Below are 25,875 nucleotides of genomic sequence, written 5' to 3'. Positions count from 1 at the left end.
AATTGGCTAAAATAAAGGGGCTACGGGCCCCATGCAAATCTGAAATTCAGTGATGCAAGGGTTCACACAGTCTTGGGCAGCTCCACCCTTGTGGGTTTGCAGGGAACAGCCCCCATCCCAGCTGCTTTCATGGGTGGGCATTGAGTGTCTGTGGCTTTTCCAGGAGCACAGTGGTGTGAAGGGCAGCCATGGAGACCTCTGACATGTACTGAAAACATTTTTCCCATTGTCTTGGTGATTAACATTTGGCTCCTTGTTACTTATGCAAATTTCTGCAGCCAGCTTGAATTTCTCCCCAGCAATTTTTTTTTCCTTTTCTATTACATCCTCAGGCTACAAATTTTTCAAGCTTTTATGCTCTGCTTTCCTTAAAACATAAGTTCCAATTTCAAATAATCTATTTGTGAATGCATAAAACTAAAAGCCTTCAGATTAACTCAGGTCATGTCTTGAATGCATTGCTGCTTAGAAATTTCTTCCATCAGATATCTTAAATCATCCAACTCAAGTTCAATGTTCCATAGATCTCTAGGGCAGGGACAAAATGCCACCAGTTTCTTTGCTAAAGCGTAGCATGAGTGACTGTTGCTCCAGTTCCCAATAAGTTACTCATCTCCACGTGAGACCATCTCAGCCTGGACTTAAGTGTTCACATCTATCAGCGTTTGAATTTGAACAAGGGCCTTTTTGACTGAAGAATCTGTAAGATACTACACCAGTGTTATCTGAAAGATTAATCTGACATCAGATACATTTGGGTTTTTTATGTTTTATATTTCTTCATTAAACTTCACTTTGTTCATGCATTATTTCTCTATTTTCTTTAGTTATCTATTTGTGTTTTCTGTATTTCACTTAGGTTTAGGATAATTATTTGAATTCTTTTTTTCCAGTAATGTATAGATCTTTATTTCTTTGGGGTCAATTACTGGTGCTTTATTGGTTTATTTTAGTGGTGTCACATTTTTGTGATTCTTTGGTATGCATTTCGCCTCATGTTGGTGTCTGTGCATTTGAAAGAGTTAACAGTTGTTTTGCCTTTACAGACTGGTTTTTAAAGGAAAAGACTTTCTCCTGTTGGGTCTCTGAGTTAATAGGATTGCTTCCAGGATCACCGTCAAAAGAAGTTGGAGCCAGGTTATGTGGCTAATAGGTCTGCAGTGGGGTTCACAGATTAAAAGCTTGTTACCAGGGGCTATAGTGAGCACGGATCCTGTCTGGTCCCTGGGTAGACTGGACTGCCTCCATAATTTTGGTTAGTATGGCTGGAGCTGGTATGAGTGTCTGCTTCAGGGACTGCTGATGATCAGCTTCTAAATAGATGCAAGGACTGGTGTGGCTTCCTTCTGCTTGCTGGAAGGGCTCCCAATGGGTCATTAGGTAGGCCGCTGGGAAGTCAGTGCTGGCTTCCAACTGAGACTAAAACGGGCTAGAATCAAGTCACAGGGTTGCTCCAAGTTTCACATACAAGACCATTGTCTGTAAGCCTGACACTGGGGACACAGATTGGCATGTCACCTCTGGGTCCTTTTTTGGGCAGAACTGCTCTCATATTACTGCTTAGAGGGTCTGGAGCTGAGTCACAGGGATGTTTCAGGATTTTTTGTGTGACTTGTAAAGTTAGTAAACCTGCCCCAGGGACTCAGATGGACATAGTTCCTCTGAACCTCTGTGAGCAGGAATGTCTTCAGATCACAACTGAGAAGGGATGGAGCCACATCTCAGGGACATTTTAGGGTCTTCTGTGTGACCAAGGTCAGCATACCTGCCCCAGTGACTCATACCATTATTTTTCCCTCTGGATTCCTGTGCTTCCAGCAGTAATTTTCTCACACTGCAGCTGAGAAAGCTAAAGCTTGGTTTCAGGGTCCTTTCTAAGTCCACAGCCAGGGCCAAGGTTGGCATCCCTGTAACCTGAGGCAAGTGATCCCCGGGTTCCTTGACAGATAGTTATGGTGGTAGAATGACTAAGGACAAAAGGGGTTGTAACCAAGTCCCCAAGGGGAAAGGGTCATTTCTGGGTCTGAGGCTGGAACTGTAGTTTGCAAATCTGAAACTTGTTATGATTTGTCTTCTCAGAATGGCCTTCCTAGGTCTCAGGCTCTACTGGGATATTACAAAATTCTACCTAAATCCGAAAACTCCCACAAAGACACTTTTGTCAATGGATAGCTGTGAACCAATTGTTGCTGTGGGTGGATACAAGTAGAAGAGCTCCTATACCATCATTTTGCTGATGTTACTCTGGTTATGGGCCATTTGTATGTGTTCTTCGGAGAAATGTCTATTTAAGAACTTTGATGATTTTTGAATCTTTTAAAAAGTAGTATCAGTCATTTGTATATTCTGAATATTAATCACTTATTCAATATATAATTTGAAAGTATTTTCTCACATTCCATGGATTGCCTTTTCACTTTGTTCATACTGTCCTTTGAAGCACAAAAGTTTTGATTTGAAGAAGTCAAACTTTTCTATTTTTTAAATTGCTTGTGCTTTTGGTACAATATCCAAGAAGTACTTGTAAAAGCCAACGATATAAACAATTTTGTTTTCCTTTTGTTTTAATTTTAAGAGTTTTAGAGTTTTAGCTTTTATGTTCAGGTATTTAATTTATTTTGAATTACTTTTTATATATGGTGTAAGGTAAGGGTTCACTTTTCTATTGCAAGTGGACATTGTTTTCTCAAGAACATTGTTGAGTAGACTTTCTTCCCCATTGAATGGACTTGCCACTCTTGTAAAAAATCATTTGGTTATATACACAAGGGTTAATTGCTGAACTATCTCTTCTATAGTATTTGACTATATGTATTTCTTTAAGCCATTACCACAATGTTTTGGTTACTGTACTTTTGCAGTAATTTTTGAAATGAGGGAGTGTCAGAACTCCAACTTTGTTCTTTTTAAAAATTATTTTCACTAATCTGAGTCTCTTATAATCCTAAATAGATTTCAGATAAATTTTACTATTTTGCAGAAGGCACCGTTAAGATTTTGATGTGGATTTCCTTGAATCTATAGATTTCTTTGTGAAGTGTAAAAATATTAACAATATTAAGTTTTCATGCACGTCCGTGTGAAGAGACCACCAAACAGGTTTTGTGTGAGCAACAAGGCTGTTTATTTCACCTGGGTGCAGGCGGGCTGAGTCTGAAAAGAGAGTCAGCAAAGGGAGATAAGGGTGGGGCCATTTTATAGGATTTGGGTAGGTAAAAGAAAATTACAGTCAAAGGGGGTTTGTTCTCTGGCGGGCAGGAGTGGGGGTCACAAGGTGCTCAGTGCGGGTGCTTTTTGAGCCAGGATGAGCCAGGAAAAGGACTTTCACAAGGTAATGTCATCACTTAAGGCAAGGACCGGCCATTTACACTTCTTTTGTGGTGGAATGTCATCAGTTAAGGTGGGGCAGGGCATATTCACTTCTTTTGTGATTCTTCAGTTACTTCAGGCCATCTGGGCATATACGTGCGAGTCACAGGGGATGCGATGGCTTGGCTTGGGCTCAGAGGCCTGACATAAGTCTTCTAATCTATGAACATGGAATGTCTTTCCATGTTTTTGTGTCTTCAATTATTTCCAGCAACATTTGTGTGTATGTGTGTGTGTGTGTACAAGTCTTTCACTCACTTAATTTAGTTTATTCCTAATTTATTTTTTCAGTGCCATTGTAAATGTAAATGACTTCTTAATTTTCTTTCAGATTGTTTATTATTATTGTAAAGGAATGCAACTAATTTTGGGCATTGATCTTTGTATTTTGCAAATTTGCTAATTTTTAAATTAGCTCTGGAATTTTTTTGTGTTTTTTTTGGGATTTTCTACATACAATATTATTTTCACTGTGAACCGATATAATAATTTTGCTTCCTTTTCAGTTTGGATGCCTTTTATTTTCCTTTCTTGCCTAATTTCTCTGACTAAAAGTTCAAGTACTATGTTGAATAGAAGTGGCAAAAGGAGGCACTTATGTTATGTTCCAAATCTTAGATAAAGAGCTCTGAGTCTTTCACCATTGAGTCTGATGTTAACTGTGGGCTTTTCATCAATGTTCCGTATTGTGTCGAGGTACTTTCCTTCTATTTCTTGTTTAAGTGTTTTTATCATGAAGGATACATTAAATCTTGTCAAAGACTTTTTATGCATCAATTGAAATAATTGTGATTTCTATTGCCTTCATTCTGTTAGTGTGGTGTACTCTATTGATTTATTTTTTTATTTTGATTTTTGTGGATACATTGTAGGTGTCTATTTAGAGGTAAATGAGATTTATTGATACAGGCATTCAATGCATAATAATCATATCATGTAATGTGGGATAACCATCCCCTCAAGCATTTATTTTTTGTGTGTTACAAACAATCCAAGTATACTTTTTAAAATATTTTAATATGCAATTATATTATTATTGACCACAGAAACACTGTTTTTCTATCAAACACTAGGTCTTACTTATTCATTCTAGCTATTTTTTGTGTGTGTAAATTAACCTTCCCCATTCCCCTTAACCCCACACTACTTTTGCTCTGCAGAAGCTTCCTAACTTGATGTGATCTCATTTGTTTCCTTTGCTTTGGTTGCTTGTACATGTGAGGTATTGCTCAAAAAATTTTTGCCCCAGACCAATGTGCTATAGATTTTCTCCAAAGTTTTATTGCAGTAGTTTTACAGTTTGAGGTATTAGATTTAAGTCTTTAATACATTTTGATTTGATTTTTGTTTGCAGCAAGAGGTAGTAGTCTAGTTTCATTCTTCTGTATGTGGCTATTTCATTTTCCTAGCACTATTTATTCCCCAGTGTATGTTCTTTATACCTTTGTCAAAAATGAGTTCACTGTAAGTGTGTGGATTTGTTTTGGTGCTCTCGATTCTGTTCCTTTGGTCTATGTGTCTGCTTTTATGATAGTACTGTGCTGTTTTGGTTATTATTGCTCTCTAGTGTAATTTGAAGTCAGGTAATGTGATATCACCGATTTTGTTCTTTTGGGTTAACATAGCTTTGTCTATTCTGCATTTTCTATGGTTCCACATAAATTGTTTATGTGGTGATTTTTCATGTGGCCCAGACTGGTCTCAAACTCCCGGGCTCAAGTGATCTGCTTGTGTTGACCTGGCAAACTACTGGGATTACAGGCATGAGCCACTGTTCTCAACCAGGATTGTTTTTTCTATTTCTGTGAAGAATGTCATTGAAATTTGAAAGAGATTGCATTGAATCTTTATTTTGCTTTGGGTAATATGGCCATTTTAAAAATATTGATTCTTCTATCCCATAAACATAGAATCATTTTTTATCTTTTGGTGTTCTCTTCAATTTTTTAATCTGTGTTTTAGAATTTTCATTATAAAATCTTTATCTTCTTTGGTTAAGTTAATTTCTATGTATTTAGTTTTATTTTGACTATTGTAAATGTGAATTCTTTTTTGTTTTCTTTTTCTGATTGCTTAATGTTGGCCTATAGAAATGCTACTGATTTTTGTATGTTGCTTTTATATCTTGTGATTTACTGAATTTATTAGTTCTAATAATATTTTTGTGAAGCCTTTATGTTTTTTCAAATTTAAATTTGCAGATTATATCATCTTCAAACAAACACAATTTGATTTCTCCCTTTTGAGTTTGGTCATCCTTTATTTTTTTTCTCTTGTCTGATTGCTCTAGCTAAAACTTCCAGTACTATGTTGAATAACAGTGGTGAAAGTGGGCATTCTCCTCATGTTTCAGATCTTAAAGAAGTGCCTTTCTGTTTTTCCTCATCGGGTATGATACTAGCTGTGGGTTTGTTATACATGGCTTTTATTATATTCAGGCATATTCTTTCTATACCCAGTTTTAAAGGTTTTTACCATGAGCGGAAGCTGAATTCTATTAAATGTTTGTTCAGCATTAATTGAAATTATCATACAGTTTTTGTCCTTAATTCTCTAGATATTATGTATCACATTGATTATTTGCATATGTTGAACCCTCCTTGCATCTCAGGGATACATCCCACTTTGTCATGATAAGTATTGTTTTCTAATATATCATTGAACTAAGTTTTCTAGTATTTTATTGACAATTTGTGCATCCATATTCATCATAGATATTGGCCTGTAGTTTTATTTTTGTGATGTGTCTTTTTTCTGGTTTTAGTATTAGGATAATACAGGCCTAATGTGGTGAGTTTGGAAGTATTCTCTCCTTTAGTCTCTGGAATAGTTTGAGTGGGGATGGTATTAGTTCTTTTTTAAATGTTTGGTAGAATACAACAGTAGAGCCATAGGGCCCCAGGATTTTTCTTTTTTCCTGGAAGGCTTTTTATTATGGCTTCAATATCATTACTTATTATTGGTCTGTTCAAGTTTTGAATTTCTTCATGGATCAATCCGGGTAGGTTGAATGTGTTTGGGAATTTGCCCATTTCTTCTACATTTACCAACTTAATTGGCATGTAGTTGCTCATAGTAGCCATCAATAATCCTATTAATTTTTAGAGTATCATTGTAATGTCTCTTTTTTCATTTTTGATTTTATTCATTTGGATTTGTTCTCTATTTTCTTAGTCTGGCTAAAGCTTTGCCAATATTGTTTAACATTTCAAAAAACATTTTGTTTCATTGAACTTTTGTATTGTATTCTTCATTTTAATTTTATTTATTTTTGCTCTCATCTTTATTATTTCCTTTCTTCTACTAATTTTGGTATTGATTGGCTCTTGCTTTTCTAGTTCTTTAAAATGCATAGTTAGGTTGTTTATTTGAAGTTTTTTTTTCTCTTTTTTGATGTAAGCACTTAAAAGCCATAAACTTCCCTCTTAGTACTGCTTTTGCTGTATCCCCAAAGTTTTAGTATGTTTTGTTTCCATTATCATTTGTTTCAAGAAAATTTTCAATTTCCTTTTTAATTTCTTTATTGATCATTGGTCATTCAGGAGCATATTGTTTAATTTACATGTGTTTGTATAGTTTTCAAAATTCCACTTGTTGTTGATTTATGGTTGTATTCCATTGTGGTCAGAGAAGATGCTTTATGTTAGTTCAATGTTTTGAATATTTAAGACTTGTTTTCTGACCTAACATATGATCTTATCTAGACAATGTTCCATGTGGTGAGGAAAAGAATGTGTGTTCTACAGCCATTGAATGAAATGCGCTGTAAATACCTATTAGCTCCAATTGGTCGACAGTGCAGATTAAGTTCAATGTTTTTGTGTTGATTTTATTTCTGGAAGATCTGTACAATGCTGAAAGTAGGGTATGGAAGTCTCTAGAGAGAGAGTCTATCTCTCTCTTTAGATCTAGTAATACTTGTTTTATATATCTGGGTTTTCCAATGCTGGGTGCATATATATTTAAAATTATTGTATCCTCTTGCTGAATTGACCACTTTATCATTATACAGTGACCTTCATTGTTTCCTTTATAGTTTTTGTCTTGAAAGCTATTTTGTCTGATATACACATGGCTACTCATGTTATTTATTTATTTTGTTTTGGTTTCCATTGACATGGCATATCTTTTTTGTTCCCTTTGTCTTTTGTTTTCAGTCTATATGTTTCTTTGCATGTGAAGTGTGTTTACTATAGGCAATAGATTATTAGGTCTTGTTTTTATATCCTTTTAGCCACTCTATGTCTTTGATTGGAGACTTTAGCCCATTTACATTCAATATTATTATTGATATGTTAAAGCTTACTCGGCCATTTGGTTATTTGTTTCCCAGTTGTCTTTGTTGTTGTTGTTCTCTTCCTTCTTTCATTTATTTCTCTCTTCCTTTTATCAAAGGTAATTTTATATGGTGATCTGATTTAGTTTCCTCCTTTTTAATTTTTGTGTATTTGTTTGTATGATTTTTGTTTCAGCTTACCATGAGTCTTGCAAATACTATCTTATAACCCACTATTTTAATCTGATAACAACTTAACACTGTTTGCAGAAACAAACAAGCAAAGAGAAAAGTTCTAAAGACTCTACACCTTAAGTTCGTCCCCCTATTTTTTATCTTTGTGTTATTACTATTTATTTCTTATTATACTCTTTATGTCTTGAAAAATTTTAAAAATGATTTTTGATTGGTTTATGGTTTAGTCTTTCTACCTATGAATAGTTTACACACCTCAGTTATAGTGTTTTAATATTCTCTATACTTACTATTACTAGCAAGTTTTCTACCTTCAGATGATTTCTTATTACTCATTGACATTCTGTACTTCTGATTGAAGTATTCCCTTTAGTATTTCTTGTAGAACAGATCTGGTGTTAATAAAACGCTTTGGCTTTTGTTGGGAAAAGTATGTATTTCTACTTCATGTTTGAAAAATATTTTTACCAGATATTCTAGGTTAAAGGCTTATTTCCCTTAGAAGTTGAAATATGTTATGCAACTCTCTCCCGGCCTGTAAGGTTCCCATTGTAAAACCTACTGCCTGGTGTATTCGAGTTCTATTGTATATTATATTTCATATATATATGTACATGTACATATATTTACATGTACATATATATATTTACATGTACATATATATTTACATGTACATATATATTTACATGTACATATATATTTACATGTACATATATATTTACATGTACATATATATTTACATGTACATATATATATTTACATGTCTATATTTACATGAATAAGTTCTTTACTGGTGATTTCTGAGATTTTGGTGCACCTGTCATCCTAGCAGTGTAAACTGTACCTATATATATAGAATTTTATCCCTCACTCCCTCCCACCCTTTCCCCCATGTCCCAAATGCTCATTGTAGCATTCTCATGCCTTGCATCTTCACAGCTTAGCTCCCCCTTATAAGTGAGAACATATGATGCTTTTTTTTCCATTCCTGAGTTACTTAACTTAGAATAATGGTCTCAAATTCCATCCAGGTTACTGCAAATGCCATTACTCTGTTCCTTTTTATGGCTGTGTAGTATTCCATTGATACGGTTTGTCTGTGTCCCCACAGAAATCTCATCTTAAATTGTAGTTCCCATAATCCGCATGTGTCATGAGAGGGTCCCTGTGGGAGGTAATTGAATCATGGGAACAGTTATCCTCATACTGTTCTGGTGATAGTGAGTTCTCAAAATATCTAATGGCGTTATAAGGGGTTTTCCCCCTTTTCTTGGCACTTCTCCTTGCTGCCGCCATGTGGAGGGATGTGTTTGCTTTCCCTTCTGCCATGATTGTAGTTTACCTGGGACAACACCAGCCATCCTGAACTGTGAGTCAATTAAACCTTTTTCCTTTATAAATTACCCAGTCTCAGATATGTCTTTATTAGCAATGTGAGAACAGAAAACCACAGCAAATTGATACTAGTAATGGAGTGATGCTATAAGGATACACATAAATGTGGAAGCAAATTTGGAAGTGAGTAACAGGCAGAGGTTGGAACAGTTTGGAGGGCTAAGACGATGACAGAAAAATGTGGAAAAATTTGAAACTTCCTAGAGACTTGGAGGGCTCAGAAGACAGGAAGATGTGAGAAAGTTTAAAAAAATTTATAGAGACTTGTTGAATGGCTACGACCAAAACACTGATAGTGATATGGACAATAACATATCTGAGGTGGCCTCAAATGGAGATTAGGAACTTTTTGGGAACTGGAACAAAGGTCACTCTTGCTGTGCTTTAGCAGAGAGACTGGTGGCATTTTGCTCCTGCCCTAGAGATCTGTGGAACTTTGAACTGAAGAGAGATAATTTAGGGTATCTGGTGGAAGAAATTTCTAAGAGGAAGAACATTCAAGAGGAAGCATAGCATAAAGGATTGAAAAATGTGAAGCCTGATGATGCAATAGAAAAGAAAAACCCATTTTCTAGGGAGAAATTCAAGCAGGCTGCATAAATTTGCATAAGTAATGGGAGGCCAAAAATTAATCACCAAGATAATGGGGAAAATGTCTCCAGGGCATGTGAGAAACCTTCATAGCAGCCCCTCCCATCACAGGCCTGGAGACCTAGAAGAAAAAAATGGTTTCCTGAGGAGGTCCAGGGACCCCCTGTTCTATGCAGCCTTGAGACATGGTGCCCTGCATCCAGCTGGTTCATCTCCAGCTGTGGCTAAAAGGGGCCAAGGTACAGCTTGGGCCATTGCTTAACAGGGTGCAAGCCTCAAGCCTTGGCAGCCTTCACATGGTATTGACCTTGTGGGTGCACAGAAGTCAAAAACTGAGGCTTGGGGACCTTAGAGGATATATTAAAAATGTCTGGATATCTAGGCAGAAGTTTGCTGCAGGGGCAGAGCCCTCATGGAGAAAGTCTTGCAGTGCAGTGGGGAATGAAAATGTGGAGCTGAAGCCCCCACATATCGTCCCCACTGGGACAATGCCTAGAGGTACATGAGGTACATGGAGCTGTGAGAAGAGAGCCACCAGAATGGTAGATCCACTGACAGCTTGCACCGAGTGCCTGGAAAAGCTGCAGGCACTCAATTCCAGCCCATTAAAGCAGCTGAGAACTGGGCTGTATCCTGGAAAGCCACAGAGAAGAAGCTGCCCAAGGCCATGGGAACACACCTCTTGCATGAATGTGACCTGGATGTGAGAAATGCAGTCAAAGGAGATCATTTTAGAACTTTAAGGTTTAATGACTGCCCTTCTGGATTTCAGACTTGCATTGGGCCTGTAGTCCCTTTGTTTTGGCCAATTTCTCCCATTTGGAATGGGTGTATTTACCCAATCCCTGTACCTCCATTGTATCGAGGAAGTTATTTACTTGCTATTGATTTTACAGGCTCATAGCTGGAAGGGACTTGCCTTTACTCAGGTGAGACTTTGGACTTGGACTTTTGGATTAATGATGGAATGAGCTAAGACTTTGGGGGACTGTTGGAAAGGCATGATTGTGTCTTGAAATGTGAGGACATGAGATTCGGGAGGGGCCAGGGGCAGAATACTAAGGTTTTGCTCTTTTCCCACTCAAATTTCATCTTTTATTGTAATTCCCATAATCCATGTGTCATAGTAAGGACCTGGTGGGAGGTAATTGAATCATTGGGGCAGTAACCCTCATGCTGTTCTCATGATAGTGAGTTTTCACAAGATCTGATAATTTTATAATAGGTTTTTCCCCTTTTGCTTGGCACTTCTCTTTGCTGCTGCTATGTGAAGAAGGATGTGTTTGCCTCCTCTTCTTCCATCATTGTAAGTTTACAACATTATCTTTATGCACTCATTGATTGATGGGCATTTGGGGTGGCTCCATATTTTTGCAATTGTGAATTGTGTTGCTATAAACAATGCTATAAATATGCATGTGAAAGCATATTTTTCATATAATGAATTATTTTTCTCTTGGTAGATACCCAGGAGTGAGATTGCTGAATCAAATGGTAGATGTAATTTTAGCTCTTTAAGGAATCTCCACACTGTTTATTCTAGTGGTTGTGCTAGGTCACCTTATCACCAGCAATGTAAAAGTGTTTCCTTTTCACCACATCCACTCTGTGAAAAAAAAAAAATATCTTGGTCCCGTTCAAGCCGGGAACCACTCAGGGCAAATCTGCCTCCTATTCTATTCAAGTCATCCCGTTTGTTCACAGAGAGAGATGCATATTCTGATTGCCTCTTTTGGAAAGACTTATCAGAAACTCAAAAGAATGCAACCATCTGTCTCTCACCCACCTGTGACCTGGAAGCTCCAGTGAGGGGGGCCCTGCTTTGAGCTGTCTCTGCCTTTCTGGATGTACTTCTTACACATTGATTGATGTGTCATGTCTCTCTAATATGTGTAAAGCCAAGCTGTCCTCCAACCACCTTGGGCACATGTCCTCAGGACTTCCTGAGGCTGTGTCAGGGGTGCATCCTCAACCTTGGCAAAATAAACTTACCAAATTAACAGAGACCTATCTCAAATTTTGGGGGTTCACATTTTGGTAACCACGGAGGGGGTTCTGGGCAGAGATGCCCCTCACCTTTGACAAATCTCCTATCGGTGCTTGGTACCAGCACAAGCTAATTTTATGGCTCAAACCAATAGGACAATTTGCTGAGGTCTGAGAGCACCCACTCCAGAGAATCCTTGATCTCCCAAAATTTGGTCGATATTTAAAGTTTATTTTGCTGTACAACTCCCCCCCACTTTTTTTTTTTTTTTGGAGTTTTATTTGCTTCCAAAAGGAAGGCAAGTTTTTCTGCTTCCATGACAATGGAAGGCAGGTGACTCTTTCCTGGAGTTTGAGCTTGCTTCCAACAGGGAAGATGAGTTTTTTTTTTTTTTTTTTCGTTTTGTTGTTGTTGTTTTTCTGCTTCTAGGATAATAGAGAGCAATCTACAGCCTGAGACCCATCACTAGGTAAGGAACTGGTTTGGGATTCTGTCTTGCAAATTGTTTTTAAATAGCTAAAGTTAGCGTTAACAACCAGCTGGTGTTAATTTCTCCTTACACTTAGAGCACTCAGAAATTGTATAATTTGTGTGGTCATTATTAGTTTAACAGCATTTTGTCCTAGCTGAAATAAGGTAATGAGATTTAAAAAGATTTTGTTGTTGTTGTTAAAGGAGCTGAGTAGTTAAAAGTCAGCTTAACTAAAAGGCTAACATCCAAGACGCTTGTGTGTATGTATACACGGGTGCATGTTTGTATGTAAAAGGCCTTCACAGTTTTTGTTTGTTTGTTTTTCTCTCCTAAGACCATGCCTTCTTTTGGAGCAAAGGTTTTTCTTTTTTTCTTCTCAGTTGACTGAATTCTGTTTTCACCTAATTTTTTGACTAAAATATTATTGCAACAGAGGCTACTCTTGGGTTTTTAAGGAATAATGTATTTTAGACACTCAGAAATGTCAGTTTTTTTTTAATAAGTGCACTGTAAAAACCTCTCCCTCTAGCACCACCAGACTTTTTTTCTGTACCTTATGATGTAAATTTTGCTATTTGATTTTCACCTGAGTTGTTTCCTTTAATGTGCAAATTTAAGGCTACTTAGCTGACAACTGCCTAGGGTTGTGAAACCCATTGTCATGAATCTGACAGTCTAAGATAAAAAAAAAAAAAAGGGAGGGAGTCTTTATAAATCTGTAAAATGTACCTTCATCAGCATGCCTAATACAACTTTATATGTATTTACATGCTGAATACAAAATGTTTCACTACAAAAAATATATACAAGGGCTCTAGTTAATTGATCATTAGTGATGTTGAGCATTTTTATTGTTTTTTGGTCATTTGTGTATTTTCTTTTGAGAATTGTCTATTCATGTTCTTAGCCCACTTTTTGATGGGACATTTCTTGCTGATTTGTTTGAGTTCATTGTAGATTTTGGATATTAGTTCTTTGTCAAAAGTGTATCTTGTAAACATTTTCTTCCACTTAGTGGGTTGTCTGTTTGCTGATTATTTCTTCTGCTGTTAGAAGCTTTTGAGTTTAATTAAGTCTCATCTATTTATCATTGTTTTTGTTGCATTTGCTTTTAGGGTCTTGGTCATTACGTCTTTACCTAAGCCAATGTCTAGAAGGGTTTTTCCAATACTATCTTCTATAATTTGTATGGTTTCAGGTCTTAGATTTAAGTCTTTGATCCATCTTAAGTTGATTTTTATATAAGGTGAAAGATGAGGATTCAGATTCATTCCTCTACATGGGTCTTGCCAATTATCCCAGCACCATTTGTAGAATAGGGTGTCCTTTCCCCACTTTATATTGTTGTTGTTGTTGTTTTTAATTTTTCCACTTGTTGAAAATCAGTTGACTGAGTATTTGGCTTTATTTCTGGGTTCTTTATTTTGTTCCATTGGTCTATGTGCCTATTTCTAAACGAGTACCATCCTATCTTGGTGAACATGGCCTTATTGTACAGTTTGAAGTCGGGTAATGTGATTCCTCCAGATTTGTTCTTTTTGCTAAGTCTTGCTTTGGCTATGCAAGCTCTTTTTTTTGTTCCATATAAATTTTAGGATTGTTTTTTCTAGTTCTGTGAAGAATGATGGTGGTATTTTTATGGGAATTGCATTGAATTTGTAGATTGCTTTTGGCAAAATGATTATTTTTACAATATTGATTCTACCTAACCATGTGTTTCCATTTGTTTGTGTCATCTATGATTTCTTTCAACAGTGTTTTGTTGTTGTTTTCATAGAAGTCTTTCACCTCCTTGGTTAGTTATATTTCTAAGTATTTCTTTCTTTTTTGCAGCTATTGTAAAAGTTCTTATTTTATTCTCAGCTTTGTTGCTGTTGGTGTATAGCAGAACTACTGATTTGTGGCCATTGATTGAAACTGCTGAATTCATTTACCAGTTCTAGGAGCTTTTTGCATGAGTCTTCAAGGTTTTCTAGGTATATAATTATGTAATCCACAAACAGTGGCAATTTGACTTCCTCTTTACAAATTTGGATGTTCTTTATTTCTTTCTCTTGTATGATTGCTGTGGCCAGGACATCCAGTACTGTCTTTAATAGAAGTGGTGAGAGTGGGCATCCTTGTCTTGTTCCAGTTCTCACGGGAAATGCTTTCAACTTTTCCCTATTCAGTATCATATTGACTATGGGTTTGTCATAAATGGCTTTTATTACCTTAAGGTATGTCCCTCCTATGCCGATTTTGTGAAGGGGTTTAATCATAAAGGGATGCTTTATTTTGTCATAGGCTTTTTCTGATCATGTGATTTTCATTTTTAATTCTGTTTATGTGGTATATCACATTTATTGACTTGCATATGTTAAACCATCCCTGCATCACTGGTATGAAACCCACTTGATCATGGTGGATTATCTTCTTGATATGCTGCTGGATTCAGTTAGCTAGTATTTTGTTGACAATTTTTGCATCTATCAGGGATATTGATCTGCAGTTTCCTTTTTTTATTATGTCATTTCCGTGTTTTTGTATTACGGTGATACTGACTTCCTAGAATTATTTAGGGAGGATTTCCTCTTTCTCTATCTTATGCAATAGTGTCAATATGATTGTTACCAATTATTCTTTGAATGTCTGACAGAATTCAGCTGTGAATATATCTGGTACTGAACTTTTTTGTGTTCGTAACTTTTTAATTACTACTTCAATCTCACTGCCTATTATTGGTCTGTTGAGGGTTTCTATTTCTTTCTGCTTTAATCTAGGAGGGCTCTATGTTTCCAGGAATTTATCCATCTCCTGTAGGTTTTCCAGTTCATACACATAAATGTATTCATAGGAGCCTTGAAAGATCTTTTGTATTACTTTGGTATCAGTTGTAATATCTCTGATTTTATGTATAATTGATCTTATTTGGATCTTGTCTCTTCTTTTCTTGGTTAATCTTGCTAATGTTCCATCATTTATCTTTTCAAAGAACCAGCTTTTTCTTTTATTTATCTTTTGTAGGTTTTTTGTTTCAATTTCATTTAGCTCTCCTCTGATCTTGATTATTGATTTTCTTCTGCCAGATTTGGGTTTGGTTTGTCCTTGTTTCTCTAATTCCTTGAGGTGTGACCTTAGAGTGTCTATCTGTGCTCTTTCAGACTTTTTGATTGTAAGCATTGAGTGCTATAAATTCTCTTCTTATCTGCTTTTGCTGTACCCTAGAGGTTTTAATAGGTTGTGTCACTATTATCATTAAGTTCAAAGAATTGTAAATTTTCATCTTGATTTTATTGTTGACCAAATATTCATTCAAAATCAGGTTATTTAATTTTCATGGTTTTGAGGGTTCCTTTTAGAGCTGATTTCCAATTTTCTTCCATTATGGTCTAAAAGAGTACTTGATATAATTTCAGTTTTCTTAAATTTGTGGAGACTTGTTTTGTGGCCTATCATATGGTCTATCTTGGAGAATGTTTCATGTGCTGATAAGTAGAATGTTTATTTGCCATTATGGGGTAGAATATTCTGTAAATATCTGTTAAGTTGATTAAACTAGGATGTAGCTTAAGTCCATTGTTTGTTTGTCGACTTTCTGCCTTGACGACCTGTCTAGTGATGTCAGTGGAGTACTGAAGTCCCCCACTATTATTGTGTTGCTATTGTAGGAGTTATTAAGAAATAACTTTCAGGCAGCTAGAAAGGGCGAATGTTCTCAGTGGAATTTTCCTTTAATAAACAAGTGCCCCCAAACCATTTCCTTTCCTTCCCTCCTTCCTTCCTTCCTTCCTTCCTTCCCTTTCTTTCTCTGTGTTTCTTTTTCTCTCTTTTTTATGGAGTTTGACTCTTGTTGCCCAGGTTGGAGTGCAATGGCGCAATCTTGGCTCATCACAACCTCTGCCTCCTGGGTTCAAGTGATTCTTCTGCCTCAGCTTCCCGAGTAGCTGGGATTACAGGCATGCGCCACCATGCTGGGCTAATTTTGTATTTGTAGTAGAGACGGGGTTTCACCATGTTGGCCAGCCTGGTCTCAAACTTCTGACCTCAGGTGATCCACCCACCTCAGCCTCCCAAAGTGCTGGGATTACAGGCATGAGCCACCGCACCAGGCCAAACCATTTTCTTTCTAAAAGAAAGTGGCTTCACAAACAAGGCCAGCAAGCATTGCTATGCAAATGCCAGTGGCTAAAAACCAGGTCCACCCAACACGGTGGTTTTCGCCCTCTTCTCCATGTCACCACATGTGCCAGGTGTCATGGCTACCTCCAGATAACACCACGGGTGCAGGACATCACAGCGACGTGCATTTGCATATTAAAAGGCTAGGGTGGGAGGACCAATTTCTTCGTGGGCTACATGAATGAAGCACCTGGTCAAACCAAACCCCTGGGCCCTATGCAAATCAGGCATCACCTCCTCCAGCCTCCCAATATAATCAACTGCTTTCCACCACACGCGGGATTTCTCTGTTTGGAGTCTCCCTCCCACAGTACGGGGAAGCAGTTTTCTTCTTTCTTGCCTATTAATTTTTCCACTCCTTAAAACAACTCCATATGTTTCTGTGTTGTTAATAGTGTTGATGTGAGACCAAGGACCCTAGTGATTCTCCCATCATTGGAGCACTATCCTTTTGGTGCATTGGCCGGGAGATTCATTCATTGGAGCGGTGAGTATAGGAGTGAACTAAAAATCTGTCCTGCTTCAAATCAGTCTTTTTTTCTTGAGGAAAACTTAGCCATCATGTGAAGCTGGGAAAAATACTGAAGCAACTGTGAATCTCTGGCCAGGGGACACTTTGGTGTTATTCAAAGGCTGATGGACTAGACCTAGCCTCCAACAGCCCACTCGGGGTTTTGGTAAAGAATCCGCAGCTATCCTGTCACAAAACTTCCTTTCTTTTTCTATCCATGGTCTCTTACCCTCTCTGTGTATTGAACGTGTGGGAAGTTTGCAGTTCAGGGAAACAGGTCTGTTAGGAAAAATTGGCAAATGCGGCAGGGAGTAACTCAATAAGCATCTTTCTATACCATTTCTCTGGTGAGCACATACTATTTCTAAGCCAACAGTGCCATATAGTGGAAATAGAAATCCTCTCCATGAAACACATTTGTGTGTGTGTGTGTGGTAACACTGCAGCTTCCTTTTGCATCACTAGAAATTGAGCTCTAAGTCCCTTATGTGAGTGGGAAAGTTCTGCCTTCAACTATTAGGAGTAAAATATCCTCCACAGTCAAATTTTAGTTCCAATACTGTCCCATAAGCAGAAAAATCATCATTAGGTTAGTAATGGGACTTTCAGTCCAGAATTTAACCGGAACCATTTTTCTAAGGGTAAATGCTTTAGCATGGGCCGTAATGGGAGGCACTCTAGCACATTCCCTCCATTAGAGGAGGCTTGTCTTTTATATAGTCTTTCCCAAGATCAATTTTTTGGAGAGCTAGGCGGATCCCACAATTCATGAAGTTAAAGGGGAATCACACAAGGTTGATAAGCTAAGGTTGCGTGGGTAAAGTATGGTTAGTCCCATCACTTAGTTTGTCCAGTTCCATGGCTTGGAGGGCCATGACTACAACCATGGGCAGCACATTTAACAGGGTGCCAGGACCCAGGAACTAGAAAGGAAAAATATTCAGGAGGATGCTCCACTGTTATCTTCTCCACCTTGGGTCACATACGGAAGTGAAGGAAACTAAAGGGATGCCTTCTCTCACTTCTCTTTCTGGATTGGTAACAGATTATCTCCAGCTTACAGCCCTCTGGAGTGCACTCTGAAATACTGGAACTTCCTTAACCTCAGGACTTTGAAAAGAAAAGCAACTCATTTTCTTTTGCACAGGGCATGACATTTTACTAAACCTTTGCAAGCATTGTAAGTTCAACCGAGCTCTTTTAGCAATCATATCAGGCAGGTCCAAAGATAATGGTTCCCCCAAATTAGAGAAGCAACTTCCAGGGGAACCATCTGAGGAGACCCCTTATTTGGGGCCCCTTCAAGTTCCCTTCTCATTACAAAACCTTAGGCAAATAAAGGGAGACTTAGGCCAATCTTCTAAAGACCCTGATAGGCATACAGAAGCTTTCCAGAATTTAACCTCTTATGGTATTTGACCTCATATGGAGGGATGTCAAGCTGCTTCTAAACCAAACCCTCACTGCAGCTGAAAAGCAGGCAACTCTGCCCGCAGCATATTATTTCACAGATGAGCAATATATCTCCTATAATACACCAAAAGGGAAGAAAAGAGATAGGGAAAGTGGACAAAAAGCAGAAACACCATTCCAAATTGAAAGGGAAGCAGTTCTGGTAGATAACCCTGATTGGGACCCCAATAGCTCTGCAGATAAATGGAAAAGGAAGCACTTTTTAATATGCATTTTAGGAGGTCTGCAAAGGACTAAGGCCAGACCTCTCAATTATTCTAAACTCTCTATGATAAACCAAAAGCCAGATGAGAATCCTGTAGCCTTTATGGAAAGACTGAGAGACGCACTAATAAAACACACCTCTTTATCTCCTGATTCAGTCATTATAAAGGACAAGTTTATTGCCCAGGCAGCTCCCAATATTAGAAGGAAACTACAGAAGGAAGCTATAGGACCAGATAGCACCTCAGAGAACCTTCTGAAAGTGGCCATTTTGGTCTTTTATAACAGGGATCAAGAGGAAGCCCAAAAGAAAGAGAGAAAGATCAGGAGAAGGATAGAGGCTCTACTAGCAGCTTTGCAGACTTGCAAAGTCCATGATCGCCGAGGTGCATCCGCTAGTTGTTATCAATGTGGCAAGTCAGGGCATTTTAAAAAGGAATCCCCAAGCATCAAGAGAAAGCCACCTCAACCCTGTCCAGCCTGTGGTGGAGACCACTGGAGATGGAACTGTCCCCAGAGACAGAGGTCACTGGGTTCAGAACCAGTCTCACAGATGGTCCAGCAGGACTGATGGGTCCTGGGGCTCAAACCCCTGGCTCCAGTGACTCAAACTGCCCTTATAGCACAGGAGTCCTGGGTGATTCTGGTAATTAAAGGAAGGAAAGTAGACCTCCTTCTAAACACTAGAGCCAGTCTCCCTCTTTTCTCCTCTCTAATCCAGGCCTCCCCTCTTCCCATAGCACGACCATAAGGGCATCTCAGAAAAATTTGTAACCCAATATTTTTCTTAATCTCTTATTTGCAGTTAGGAGAACCTATTATTTACACATGCTTCCAAGCCATTGTCACAATAGCTTTAGTCAGAAAAGCCTCCAAATTAACCCTAGGAAATTATTTAACTGTTTACACTCCACATAATGTGGCAGGATCACTGTCCTCTAGGGGGAGCTCTTAGCTAACAGCCAGTAAAGCAAGAAGTCCATAAGGCAGGATAAGCAGTAGTCACTCTAAGTAATGTTTCTTTCCAGACAAAAGCAATCAATTCACTGAACTAATAGCTCTTACAAGAGCAATTGAATTAAGCAAGGGAAAGATAGCTAACATTTATACTGACTGTACGTATGCTTTCTTATAAGTACCGCACGCTAACCGATTGCGCCACTGGAGCCACACGTATGCTTTCTTAGTTGTCCATGCTCATGCTGCCATCTGGAAGGAAAAACATTTTCTTACTACCAATGGATCTCCTATAAAATGTCACCAGAAAACTAGCAGGTTATTATCCTCAATTTTTTCTTTCCATGAGAGGTAGCAGTAATGCATTGTAGGGGATGTCAAGAAGGAACAAATAAAGTAGCCAAAGGAAATAGATTAGCTGATCAGGCAGCTAAGTCAGTGGCAAGGAAGCCTCAAGGCATTGATACAATTAGCAGAAGCCCAACCCCAGGAAATAAAGCCACCTTTATTTAACCCAGGATATTTGGTATTAGTGAAAACTCATCTCTCTCTCCTTCCCTAAGTCAAGCTGGGAAGGGCCCCACACTGTTGTTCTTTCAACCCCCTCAGCAGTAAAAGTTACAGGAATTGATTCCTGGATACATCACACTCAAGTCAAAGCCTAAAAAGCTGAGGGAGCAACCCCTGACAGCCCAGAGGAACGTCCTGGATATCCATGTGAAGAAATAGAAGATCTTAAGCTGAAAATCATTTAAAAACGTAACTGAGTGAGGGCTACTCATCTTACTCAGTCCCACTCCTACCGCCCCAGATACTTTTTATTATTTCTGCCCTTTCCTCTCAAATTCACCACCGACTGTCTTTTTAACACATATTTGCAGGGAGATTTTAATTATTCATAGAATTGCATTTGTAACTTCGTAGATCCCCAAAGGGAAATCTTATATCTTGGCAAGTAAAGTTTTAAACGAAAATTATTTACTACATCACTCTTCTGGGAATTGTTATAGTCATGCTACTATTTGCAATAGAACTATACACTGTGGCAACCCACAATGTGGAATTCTGGTTGTAAAATTCTAATTGCTGAAATATTTTAACTGGTTATCATCCTTATAACCAAATTAATAATTGCAGGAAATATTTAGTTAAAGTTGTTTTGCTTATAGCAGGAGTAATAGTTACGGATAAGAACTAAGCATGAAAGTTTTACTATCGTTAAGCTTGATAGGACTTTTTATTGAAGATTGGTAATATGGTGCACTCTAAGCTATGAAAAGGTTATAAAGGGAGAAGTTTTATATGGTAAATTCTTGTCCTAACAGGAAATGACTGGTTGTTTAAAGAAAGGATGTTAGGACAAGTCAGAAAGTTTGAGTATGTTGTAAGAAGGTCTGTGAAAGTCATGAAATAATTAAATAATTAAAGGAAAGGAATTGTCAAGATTAACACTAAAGTTATGTCAGCCACCCAGTAACATATTTCTCCCAATTATATTGCAAGTTATAAAAAATGACCTAAGCCTAAAATTATTCTCTAATGGAAAGTCAAGGGGGAAATGTATTATTTTCTCAAGGAAACTGTTACTTTTATATTAACGTTTCTGGTAATGTACAGCAACACCTAGTGGAAGCAAACCGGTATTTTAATCCATTGGTGTAACTAATGGGTGTAAAACTCTGCTGTCAGTTATGGTCTATAGGACCACCACTAATAGTGGTAATGTTAATACTCATATTTTAACCCTATATTTTAAACCTTCTTGTAAAACATGTCTTTTTTCACCTAGAAGCAATCAATCTCCAAACAGTGCTGCAAGCGGAGCCACACATGGACATGCCATTCTTCCAAGAACCCTTACATCAACCTCAGGAGAAGGCCCAATTGCTGTCTCCCCACACAATGCCCCTTCTCAGCAGGAAGTAGCCAGAAAGAATCGTCATCCAACATCCCCTAACAGCAGTTGAGTGGGGAATAATATAGGAGTTATTAAGAAATAACTTTTAGCCAGCTAGAAAGGGTGAATGTTCTCAGTGGAATTTTCCTTTAGCAAAAAGCAATCCCCTAAACCATTTTCTTTCTAACAGAAAGCAGATTGAAAGATCAGGCCAGCAAGGATTGATAGGCAAATGCCACTGGCTCAAAACCAGGTCCACCCAACATGGTGATTTCTGCCCTCTTCTTGTCACCACAAGTGCCAGGTGTCATGGCCACCTCCAGATAACATCACATGTGGAGGATATCATGGTGTCCCGCATTTGCATATTAAAAGGCTAGGATTGGAGGGACTGTTTTTTCACAAGCTATGTGAATGACATACCTGGACAAACCAATCCCCTGGGCCCTATGCAAATCAGGTACTGCCTCCTCCAGCCTCCCAGTGTAACCAACTGCTTTCTGCCACATGTAGGGTTTCTCTGTTGGGAGTCCCCCTCCCTCTGTAGAGGGGAGCCATTTTCTTTCTTTCCTCTTTCTTGCCTATTAAACTTTCCACTCCTTAAAACCACTCCACATGTGTCTGTGTCATTAATCATACTGGCATGAGACCAAGGACCCTGATGTTTCTCTAGTCATGGGAGAAATATCATTGCTGTCTATCTCATTCTTTAGGTCTAGTAGTAAATGTTCTTTACATTTGAAAGCTCTAGTTTTATGTACATATATACTTAGAATTGTGATATATTCCTATTTGACTAGTCTTATTATTATATAATGTCCCTCTCTGTCTTTTCAAACTGCTGTTGTTTTGAAGTTTGTTTTGTCTGATATAAGAATAGCTACTTCTGCTTACTTTTGGTGTCCTTTTGCATAGAATATCAGAATATCTTTTTCCATTCCTTTACCTTAAGTTTATGTGAGGACTTATGTGTCAGGTGAGTCTCTTGAAGACAGCAGACACTCGGTTGGTGAATTCTCATCCATTCTGTTATTCTCTATCTTGTAAGTGAAGCATTTAGGCCATTTACATTCAATGTTAATATTGAGATGTTAGGTACTATTCTATTCATTGTGCTATTTGTTGCCTGGATACCTTGTTGTTGTTGTTGTTTCATTGTGTTATTGTTTTATAGGTCCTGTGAGATTTATGTTTTAAGGAGGTTCTATTTTGGTGTATTTTGAGAATTTGTTTCAAAATTTAGAGCTTATTTTAGCAGTTCTTGTAGTGTTGGCTTGGTATTGGCGAATTCTCTTAGCATTTGCTTATCTGAAAAGATTACGTTTCCTTCATTTATGAAGCATAGTTTTTCTGGATACAAAACTCTTGGCTGATAATTGTTTCATTCAAGGCGGCTAAAGAGAGGACACTAATACCTTCTGGCTTGTAAGATTTCTGCGAAGAAATCTGCTGTTAATCTCATAGGTTTTCCCTTTTAGGTTACCTGATGCTTTTGCCTCACAGCTCTTAAGATTCTTTTCTTTTTGTCTTGACTTTAGATACTAACCTGATGACTATGTGCCGAGGCGATCTTGTCATGATGAATTTCCCAGATGTTCTTTGAGCTTCTTGTATTTGGATGTTTAGATCTCTAGCAAGGATGGGGAAGTTTTTCTTGATTATCCCCTCAAATATGTTTTTCAAACTTTTAGATTTCTCTTATTCCTCAGGAACACCAATTATTCTTAGGTCTGGTCATTTAACACAATCCCAATCTTTTTGGAGACTTCATTACTTTTTTAAATTATTTTTTTTCTTTGTCTTTGTGGGATTGGGATAATTCAAAAACCTTTTCTTCAAGCCCTGAAGTTATTCTACTTCTTCAATTCTGTTCCTGAGACTTTCCGGTGCATTCTGCATTTCTCTAAGTATGTCCTTTATTTCCATAAGTTATTATTTTTATCTATGCTATCTATCTCACTGGAGATTTTTCCATTTATATCCTGTATTTTCTAAATTTCTTTAAGGTGGACTTAACCTTTCTCTGCTGCTACCTTGATTAGCTTAATAATAAACCTTCTGAATACTTTTTCTGGCAATTTAGAGATTTCTTCTTGGTTTGGATCTATACCTCATAAGCTAGTCTGATATTTTGGGGGAGTTAAAGAATCTTGTTTTGTCATATTACCAAAACTGATTTTCTGTTTTTTTCTTATTTGGGTAGACTATGTAAGAGGGAGGATATAGAACTCAAGGGCTACAGTTCAGATTCTTTTTTCCCACAAGGTTCTCTCTTGATTTGGTGCTCTCTTTCTTCTCCCAGGGATGAGGGTTTCTGAGAAGCAAACTGCAGTGACTGTTATTTTTCTTCTGAATCTAGCCACCCAGCAGAGGTAATGGGCTCTGGGCTGGTACTGGGGAGTGTCAGAAAAGAGTCCTGGGATGTGTTCTGTCTTCAGGGCTCTCAGCTGTGGATACCAGCACCTGCTCCAGTGGAGGCAGCAGGAAAGTGAAGTAGACTATGTGAGGGTCCTTGGTTGTATTTTTGTTAAGTGTGCTGGTTTTGTGTTTGTTGGTCTCCAACCAGGAGATGTAAACTTCGAGAGTACATCAGCTGCAGTAGTATAGGGAGGATACAAGCTTGCCTTAAGGCCAGGTGGTGGGCAGGGCCATAAAGCTTCCCCAGAGCTCTATTGCCCTTTGTCTTTGGCTACCAAGGCAGGTAGAGAAACATCATCAGGTGGGGGAAGGGTTAGGCATGTCTGAGCTCAGACCTTCCTCCAGCGGGTCTTGTTGCACCTGCTGTGTGGGATGGAGGTGTAGTTCTCTGGCCAACGAAGTTATGTTCCCAGGGGGATTATGGCTGCCTCTGCTGCATCACACAGGTCACCAGAAAAGTAGGGGAAAGCCAGCAGGCACAAACCTCACCCAGCTCCCATGCAACCTGCAGCCCAGAAGGCTGGTCTCACTCTCAGAAGCACTGAGTTTATTTCCAGGCAGCCCAGGAGCAGTGCTGAGAACTTGCCTTAGGCTACAAGCCTCCGAGCTGAGAAAACAAGCCGACTCACAGTTCTTTGGCTGTCCGTGGAGCCTGCAGCAGCAATTCACCTTTTTCAAAGGGTCTGTGGATCCTCTAGGCTTTCCTGGTATGTTCCTGCAGTAGTTTTTGAAGTTCACGATGTAAGTCTCCAAATTCTGCTCTGTCCATCCGAGTGGGAGTTGCAAGTTAGTCCTGCCTCCTATCTGCCTTTTTTTTTCTTATTTTTTTTTTATTTTCTCTTGCTGCTTTTAGGATCTTTTTTTTTTTCATCTTTTAAAACATTTAAAACTATATGAAACATTATATATAGACAAATTCATGTATAAAATAATAACATATGATCTACTTCTCTCAGCTTGATTGACATTTGTAAAAATAAAAGTAGTGGTTTAGCTACTGAGAATAGCTTGGTAATAATTTTACAAGGGTAAGATTAAGAGATTGTAATTTTTACTTTTATGCCTTCTAATCAACTTCTTTGAGGAATGTTTCTACAGAAATATGTATCTCAAGTTTGCTTCTCTTAATAAAGAGCCTGTAACAAGCTATATCAACAGCTAGAGGGGGACATTTCCAAATTTGAATTACTGGTGACATTTTTACTTTGAATTTATTTTTTAAAAATTTATTTGTATTATTATTTTTTTATTTTACTTTAAGTTCTGGGATATATGTCCTGAATGTGCAGGTGTGTTACACAGGTATACATGTGCCATGGTGGTTTGCTGCACCTATCAACCCGTCATCTAGGTTTTAAGCACCTCATGCATTATTTGTCCTAATGCTCTCCCTCCCCTTTCCCCCAAACCCTCGACAGGCCCTGGTGTGTTATATTCCTCTCCCTGTGTCCATGTGTTTTCATTGTTAAACTCCCACTTCTAGCAATTGTGAATGGGAGTTCACTCATGATTTGGCTCTCTGCTTGTCTATTATTGGTGTATAAGAATGATTGTGATTGTGATTTTTGCACATTGATTTTGCATCCTGAGACTTTGCTGAAGTTGATTGTCAGCTTAAGGAGTTTTGGGGCTAAGACAATGGAGTTTCCTAAATATACAATTATGTCGTCTGCAAACAGAGACAATTTGAGTTCCTCTCTTCCTGTTTGAATACGATTTATTTATTTCTCTTGCTTGATTGCCCTGGCAAGATCCTTTCTTTATACTTGACCTTTGGGAATTGGATTATTAAATGTCTTAAGGTAATAGTCTTCTTTGGGTTTATTCTGATTGCTGTTCTATAACCTTCTTGTATATGGATATTGATAACCTTTTCTAGGTTTGGGATTTCTGTGTTATTATCCCTTCAAATAAACTTACTGCCCCCATCTCTTTATTTCCTCTTTAAGGGTTATATCTCCTATCTTTG

This window comes from Pan troglodytes, chromosome X (genome assembly GCF_028858775.2).
Source record: "Pan troglodytes isolate AG18354 chromosome X, NHGRI_mPanTro3-v2.0_pri, whole genome shotgun sequence".
Classification (NCBI taxonomy): domain Eukaryota; kingdom Metazoa; phylum Chordata; class Mammalia; order Primates; family Hominidae; genus Pan; species Pan troglodytes.
The sequence above is the reverse complement of the archived record's forward strand: the minus strand, read 5'-3'. Positions refer to the sequence as shown.